Consider the following 8875-nt stretch of genomic DNA (forward strand, 5'->3'; position numbering starts at 1 on the left):
TGGGCCCCTCGGAGGTCTTCCAACCATAATCTCTGCACTATAAATTCCCAAATATTCCCCCAACATCAAAAGCATCCACCAAAAAACTTTTCCGCCACCGCAAGCCTCTGTTCCTGTGAGATCCCATCTTGGGGCCTTTTTCGGCACCATGCCGGAGGGGGATTCGATCACGGAGGGAATCTACATCAACCTTGTGGCCCTTCCGATGAAGCATGAGTAGTTTACCATAGACCTACGGGTCCATAGCTAGTAGCTAGATGGCTTCTTCTCTCTCTCTATGATAATGTTCTCCCCAATGTTCTTGGAGTTCTGTCCAATGTAATATTCCGTTGCCGTGTGTTTGTCGAGATTCGATGAATTGTGGATTTATGATCAGATTATCTATGAATATTATTTGAGTCTTTTCTGAACTCTTTTATGCATGATCAAATATCTCTGTATGAATTATCAGGTTGGTTTGGCCAACATGATCAAATATCTCTGTATGGGAGAGGTGCTTAGTTTTGGGTTCAATCTTGCGGTGTCCTCACCCAGTGACATAGTAGGGGTAGTGAGGCACATATTGTATTGTTGCCATCAAGGGTAAAAAGATGGGGTTTTCATCATATTGCTTGATCCCTCTACATCATGTCATCTTACTTAAGGCGTTACTCCGTTCTTATGAACTTAATACTCTAGATGCATGCTGGATAACGGTCGATGTGTGGAGTAATGGTAGTAGATGCATAATCATTTCGGTCTACTTGACACGGGTGTGATGCCTATAGTCATGATCATTGCCTTCGATATCGTTATAACTTCGCGCTTTTCTATCAGTTGCTCGACAGTAATTTTTTTACCCATCGTATGCTTTCTTTCAAGAGAGAAGCCTCTAGTGAAACATATGGCTCCCGGGTCTATTTTCCATCATATATTTTTTGATTTATAAACCAAAAAACCCAAAAATACCTTGCTGCAATTTATTTATATTTACTTTAGTTTGCTCTTTTATTTATCTTTTATACCTATCTCTATTAGATCTCACTCTTGTTCGTGACCGTGAAGGGATTGACAACCCCTTTTTCGCGTTGTGTGCAAGTGTTTGTTAGTTTGTGTAGGTGCATATATTAGGGAATTGCTTGTGCCTCCTACTGGATTGATACCTTGGTTCTTAACTGAGCGAAATACTTATCTCTACTTTGCCGCATCACCCTTTCCTCTTCAAGGAAAAAATCAACGCAAGCTCAAGAAGTAGCAGGAAGAATTTCTGGCACTGTTGCCGGGGAGGTTCTACATCAAGCCTACCAAGTACCCATCATAAATTATCATCTCTTGCACTTACATTATTTGCCATTTGCCTCTCGTTTTCCTCTCCCTCACTTCTAAAACATTTTCAGAAAAATACAAAAATATTTGCCTTTTTATTCGTCTTCTTTCCGTTTGCCTTTATGTCTTACTTGGTTTAATTGTTTGCTCGTTTGCTTGGTATAATTGTGTGTTTATTGAAAATCAGAAACAAAAAGGTTTATGGATCCACTTAAAGTTTTCTACTTGGATCATCTTCGATCCATATGTGCTCGTGCTGAAACCCCAACTAGTTTAGTTGAGGGAAAATCTCTAGATGAACATGCTCATTTTGTGCATCACCGCTTGTCTCAAAAAGAGAGACTCTTATGGAATCAAATAAATTGTTTGCTATGTTATGCTTGGAATCTTTGTGAACTTTCTGATTTTACTTGTTGCTCTAAGAACCCTAAAAAACACCTTCCCTACTGTCGGTGTCAAAACCGGCGGATCTCGGGTAGAGGGTCCCGAACTGTGCGTCTAAGGTCGATGGTAACAGGAGACAAGGGACACGATGTTTTACCCAGGTTCGGGCCCTCTTGATGGAGCTAATACCCTACGTCCTGCTTGATTGATCTTGATGAGTATGAGGATTACAAGAGTAGATCTACCACGAGATCGTTGTGGCTAAACCCTAGAAGTCTAGCCTGAAGGATTGTGATTGTTCTCTACGGACTAAACCCTCCGATTTATATAGACACCGGAGGGGCCTAGGGTTATATAAAGTCGGTTACAGAGAAAGGAAATAATACATCCAGACGCCTAGCTTGCCTTCCACGTAAAGGAGAGTCCCATCCGGACACGGGAGGAAGTCTTCTACCTTGTATCTTCATGGCCCAACAGTCCAGCCCATGTCACACAGGCCGGACGCCCGAGGACCCCTTAATCCAGGACTCCCTCAGTAGCCCCTGAACCAGGCTTCAATGATGAGGTGTCCGGCGCGCAGATTGTCTTCGGCATTGCAAGGGGGGTTCCTCCTCCGGATATTTCAAAGTAGTCCTCGAACACAGAGAACGTGTCCGGCTCTGCAAAACAGGCTCCATAAAGAGTATAATATTTAACAAGTCCCACCTACTGGCATTTTTGTAGTGAGACACCACAGCTCTGCCTGGTCATTATTTCGAACCGTTTTTAGCCTCCCGTTGCATGTTTTGAGATGCGGTTTTCATTGGCACGTCTTGTCAAAGCAGAAATTGTGTCCCCTTATCGCGGGATTCTCATCAATACGGGCGTGGGTAATCCAACCGCGCTGCCTACACGGCCCTTGGGGGAATAGGCGAGTTTTAAGGCGAGTGGGGAGGCGCTTGATATTCGCTGCCTTTATAAAGGGATAAGGATTCACCTTTTCACCCATGCCTTCCTTCTCTCTGCCCATCCATTATCGATCTCTAGCGCCCAAGCTCCCATCTTTTCTGCCTCAAAAAAGCACTCCAGCCATGTCCGGATCCGGAGCGCGAGGCAAGTGGATGGCCTCCTCCGTCACGGAGAAGGACATTACGAAGCTCCAGGAGGCGGGGTACTTGGCCCCGGAAATCGCCCACCGGCTTCTGGCCAAGGGGCAGATCGTCCCCACCCCGAGCCTCATGAGAGGGTGGTATTCATCCCCCACTTCGTCCGTGGGCTGGGATTTCCTCTCCACCCATTCGTCCGCGGACTCATGTTTTACTACGGGCTAGATTTCCATGATCTGGCCCCAAATTCTTTCCTCAACATCTCGGCATTCATTGTCGTGTGTAAGGCCTTCCTCTGCATCCCACCTCACTTCGGCCTGTGGCTGAAGACCTTCAATGTGAAGCCGAAGGTGGTGGGCGGTCAACATGCAAAGTGCGGAGGCGCCATGGTGAGCAAGATGTCCAACGTCCCCTGGCCCAAATGTACCTTTGTGGAGACCGTTAAGGGGTGGCAGAAGCAGGGGTTCTATGTCATAGAGCCCCGCGACACCACCTGGGCCGCGGCTCCCGAATTCAAATTCGGGGCCCCAATACGGCTTACCTCCTGGCAAGAGAAGGGCCTAGACTGGGCATCGTTGGACGAGTTGGTTGCGCTGCAAATGCGCTTCAAGAGCATGATGGACAAGAACATCAAGCTCGTTAATGTGATCCAGGCGATGCTTTTTCGCCGGATACTTCCTTGCCAGAGGCGGACTTGCAATTTATGGGAGTTCGATCCAGCCAAGCACCAGACCCTTCAACAGTTCTTCGGTGCTACTCACGAAGACATCTGGAGGGTGCTTTTTAAGGCCAATGAAACGTGGCCGAAGATGACCGAGGACCGTGGGTACAACCTGGCCCATCCCGCCAGTCCGGTAAATTTTCTGTATTTCGAGATGTATCCTTCACCTGTATATTCAAGGAAGACATTTAAGCTTCCCTATCTATCTTTCTAGGTCTGGACAAAGAAGGTGGAGCGGATCCAGTGTCCGGCTCCGCTGCCCGAAGACCCAACAATCCCACTTCTAACGAAGATGCTGGTTCCGGCACCTTACCAGGCGCCAGAGAAGAGGGGCAACAAGAAGGCCAAGGAGACCAGAAGTGGCCTCCACCGCAAAGGCACTTCGGATGTGATGTCCGAAGACGCCGAAAACCATTCCTTCCTCGCTACCGAAGACGACGACGACGAGGAGGAATAAGAGGAGGAAAGAAACTTTCCCCCCGAGGGGGGAAGGAAGAAAAGGCTGGCCTCCACGGTTTTGGAGGCAGAGGCGCCCAAGAAGGGGAGGGTCCCCCTCGCGGATAACTCCGCGTTGGATACGAACAACAGCTCCGAGTGGCGCCCCAAGGAGAAGCCCCTGGCCGAATCGTAAGTACTCAAAAGCACCTATGAACACATATATCCAACTTTATTTCATGGTTTTAATGTGTCGAATCATGCGCTGCAGTCCGGCTCACTCCTGCCCCCAACGATCCTCATCTTCGGGGAACTCGCCAGATCCAAAGGTGATGGAAAGCGGGTCACTTCCGGAGGCCTCCTCTCCCAAGGCCACGGACGATGCCGAGGTGTTGTACCAAAGGACCTTCCCAGGCCAGGGAGAGGAACAAGAGGCCGTCAGGGTGGCGCCAGAAGGCGAGACCTCGGCCACCGGATACACGGGGGAGCAAATCCCTCCAGAGACTGGCGATGGGGGCCATGTCCAATTCGGCCCCCAGCCGAACACTATTCCGGAGGTCCATACGGCTCTGGAATCAGGCAAGCAGCCTCCCTCGCAAGGAGGTGCACCTATTCCGCCGGTGACTGATGACCCACAAGTGTAGGGGATCTATCGTAGCCTTTTCGATAAGTAAGAGTGTTGAAAACCCAACGAGGAGCAGAAGGAAATGATAAGCAGTTTTCAGCAAGGTATTCTCCGCAAGCACTGAAATTATCGGTAACAGATAGTTTTGTGATAAGGTAATTTGTAACGAGTAACACATAATGCAAATAAATAAGGTGCAGCAAGATGGCCCAATCCTTTTTGTAGCAAATGACAAGCCTGGACAAACTCTTGCCTCTCCTCCTTCTCCTCATATCGAGACCTCCTTCATTTTGATCACTTCATCCACACAAAACTCAACAGAAAGCTCGGTAAGATCCGTTAGTATAATAAAGAAAATCACTACTTTAAGCATCATTGCAAACCCATTCATATTTTGTTTTCGCATTGTAGCTATTGTATTATAACTTTTCCATTGCTTATACCACCGATAGAATCGATAGTTTCATCAAAACAGGCAAAGCAATGCATCAAAACCAGAATCCGTCTTAAATAGGACAGTCTGTAGTAATCTAAACATTCACCATACTTCTGGTACTCCAAAAATTCTGAAACATTAGGAAAAAATAAAAAAATTGTATAGAAATAATGTGCAAGAAGTTTCAGAAACTTTTGGCGTTCCAGTAAAAAGTGAAAATTCACACAGTACAGCCAAAGTTTTTGTTTTTACACCGCACATACCAACGAGCAATCTAATCATCCTAAAGGCAAATCTTGGCACATTATTTTTATTATACAATGGATTTGTACAAGGGGATAATTACTTTTGTGAGAATCTTCATGAAAAATTCTACATTGTTTCCATGAGTATGTACACAAGTGTTCAAGGTCGACTCTCACTTCTCCAATGCATAACTTTCAATCGCTTCTCTTTTTGAAGAAGTTTTTAGGTTCCCCTCTATATTTTTGTTTTTAAACTATATAAAAGCACTCAACAAAAATAAATGACCCTCTAAAACTTCCAGGTTGTCTCCCTGGCAGCACTTTCTTTAAAGTCATTAAGCTAGGCATAAAGTGCTCAAGTAATGTATCCACCCGAATCCCAAGGTATATCAAAGCCAATTTTAATTAACAATGATTTGGCATTTAGTAGTGAGCACAAAGCAACATATATCATGCAATGATGAAGTCTAACTCTCTTCCTATGCATTAGCATGTCATAAAAGAACAATTCATGCACATCAAGTAAAGGCCAATACATAGCATAAGCAGTTTCTTGCTATTCTATCGTGTTGGAAACATAGAGAGGCAGAGATGTAGTTACTCTCTCATAATAATTGCAAGTAGGAGCAGCAAGCACATGCATATTATATTCATCAAAATCATCATGTGCAACGGTAAAAGGCAGCCCATCATTGTAATCCTTAATAAGTGCAAACTTCTCCGATATAGTGTAGTTTGGAGAATTCAAAAAGATAATAGGACTGTCATGTGTGGGTGCAATAGCAACAATTTCATTCTTAACATAAGGAACTATAGCAAGTTCATCTCCATAAGCATAATTCATATTGGCATCTTGGCCATAATCATAGCAAGCATCAAGTTCATCAAAAAGGGATATTTCAAATGAATCAACAGGATCATAGCAATTATCATAGCATTCATCCTTCGGTAAGAACGAAGGGACATTAAATAATGTATGAGTTGGAGGGTTACTTTCATTAGAAGGTGGGCACGGGTAGCTAATCTGCTCTTCCTCCTTTTGTTCTTCACTCTCTTCATCATCTTTTTCATCCAATGAGCTCACAGTTTCATCAATTCCTTCTTCCATAGACTCCTGCAAAATATTAGTCTCTCCTTGGACAGCGGAAACTTTCTCAATAAATTCATCAATATCGGAATTGTATTTTGTGATGCCCCCGATTCAACACTACAAAAAAGACACATTCGTGACATTTTGGGCCGAACGAAAAAAATTCTGTCATACTTATGACACTTCTATGACAATAATTGTGACAAAACCTGGTATCATCAGATGTGGTGGGGTCCTACTTCTATGACAAAAAATCATGACAAAAAATGGGCTTTTCGTCCTGGGCGGGGCGGAGACGCAGCTGCATGACATTCTTTGGGCCGTACATGACGGAAAAAACCATGGTAGAAGCGAGGGCGAGGAAAATATCGGGGAGTTCCCGGTTACGGTGGCTGGTCGGGGGCCGAGCGATGCGCGTTTCTCTCATACGTACGCGCATGTGTGTGAGGCGTTGCACTCTAACTGAACCCGAGCGAGGCATTGGGCTCTAACTGAACCCGAGCGATTGCACTGTAGGCTACGCGTTACTGAACCCGAGCTATCGATCGATGGTTGTTAACTGAACCCGATCGAGGGATTCCTTCGCTACTGCTGCTAAGTGAAGCCGATCGATGCTGCCTTTGGATGAATAGTGAGCATTGTTGGGGGGGTTTAGATGAACAGTTCCCGGTGGGGGTTGGATGAACAGGAACCCGTGGTAGTAGAGGCCGTTGCCGCTGGATGAACAGTACCCCGATCGATCGAGCCGGTGGATGAACAAGACCCCATGGAGGGATGGATGAACAGGACCCCGTGGAGGGCTGGTTGAACAGTAGCCGGTGGAGGGTTGGATGAACAGTAGCCCGTGGAGGGGTGGTTGAACAGGACCCCCATGGAGAGGGCTGGTTGAACAGTTGCCGGTGGAGGAGCGCGCGGTGGAGGCTGGATAAACAGGAGCCTGTGGATGAACAGTCGTAGGTGGAGGCTGGAGGAGGTCGACGGTGGATGAACAGTACCCTGTGGAGGCTGGAGGAGGTCGATGGTGGAGATGAACAGTATCTCGTGGAGTCCCGTTTTGTGGTACGCCACACCCCTCCCGATGAACAGGACCCCCGTTTCGACCGTAGCGCTCCAACACAAGTCTGTTTCCTTCGTTTTACGGTACACCACACCCCTCCCGGTCAACAAGACCCCATTTCGACCATAGGAGGTCCAACAAAAGTCCGTTTCCTCCATTCTGCGGTATGCCAGGCCTCATTTCCATCGGCTGTTCCATCCAAGCCGGTTGGCTCCCGATGAACAGCACGCGTTCCGTTGCCTCCCGATGAACAAGACGCATTCCGTTGCCTCCCCATGAACACGACGACGGCGTAGCATCTCCGTTCCGAACTAGCCATGTACACGAGCCTTGGCCGTACGTATGTGCGAGTAGGCATTCGAGACCCCGCCTGTATGTACGTACGTGGTCGTATTTTCTTTCTTGCACCCTGGCTGCTGTACGTACGTGTACTTGCTACATGCGCGCCTCTACTACGACACGTGCGCACCTCTACTATGACACGTGCGTGCTTCTACATCGACCAGTATGTACGTACACGTTCGCGACCAGAATGACAAAGCTATGTACGCTTCGACCAGGTGGGTCCCGACTGTCAGGCACTTCCTTCCGTGCGAAGATGTAGCTAGTGGGTCCCAGCAGTCAGGGGGGCGAATCAATTTTTTTGCCCGTAATATGGACACACTTCCTTGCGTGCGAAGATGTAGCTGGTAGGTCCCAGTAGTCAGGGGGGAAACGTTTTTTTTTCGTGAAATATGGTGACCTATCCGGTGGGTCCCTGCTGTTAGGTGGAGGAATAATTATTTTGCGCGTAATAAGGAGGCACTTCCTTGCTGCGGTCGTGGACCCAGCTGCCAGCCTCTCCACGTACAGTACTCTTCCGACGGAAGTCGTTCATTGACCACATTGACCACGCCGCACCGAGAGCACCAGGGCGGTGGACGATGGCGAGGCCTAGGAAGGGGACGGCGCGGAGCCGGGGAAGACGCGGTAGTGGATGCCCACGTAGAGGGGAGTACGTGGGTTGACTGCTTCGGCTGCGGTGTGAGGCTGCCGTCGCCAGAGAATAACAGGAGGTGTGGGTGAGTATAGAGGGATGGCATGGCCAGTGGTGGCAGCATAGCCGGACACGGGAGGCAGGAGCAGGCGGCACGGCCGACGCTTGTTTGGGCGGCTGGAGCAAGAAGACCATAGGTTGAAGAAGCACTACAGCCGTTGGATGGACATCGTACAGTCACTGGAGCTAGAATCGTTCATATTTACTAAGTTGACAAAGCTCTCCGTCCCCATCATCTTAGTAGGCCCACAAGTCAGCCTCCCACTATGGTGGGTCCCAGCTAGCAGGGGGTATTCATTTTTTATGCGTAATAACGAGGAACTTCCTTGCGTGTGAAGATATAGCTGATGGGTCCAACCTGTCAGCTGGGGAACATTTTTTTCACGAAATACAGAGGCCCTTCCGGTGGGTCCCAGCTGTCAGGTGGAGGAATCATTATTTTGCGTGTAATAAGGA

The sequence above is a fragment of the Triticum dicoccoides genome, chromosome 4A (genome assembly GCF_002162155.2).
Source record: "Triticum dicoccoides isolate Atlit2015 ecotype Zavitan chromosome 4A, WEW_v2.0, whole genome shotgun sequence".
Taxonomy (NCBI): domain Eukaryota; kingdom Viridiplantae; phylum Streptophyta; class Magnoliopsida; order Poales; family Poaceae; genus Triticum; species Triticum dicoccoides.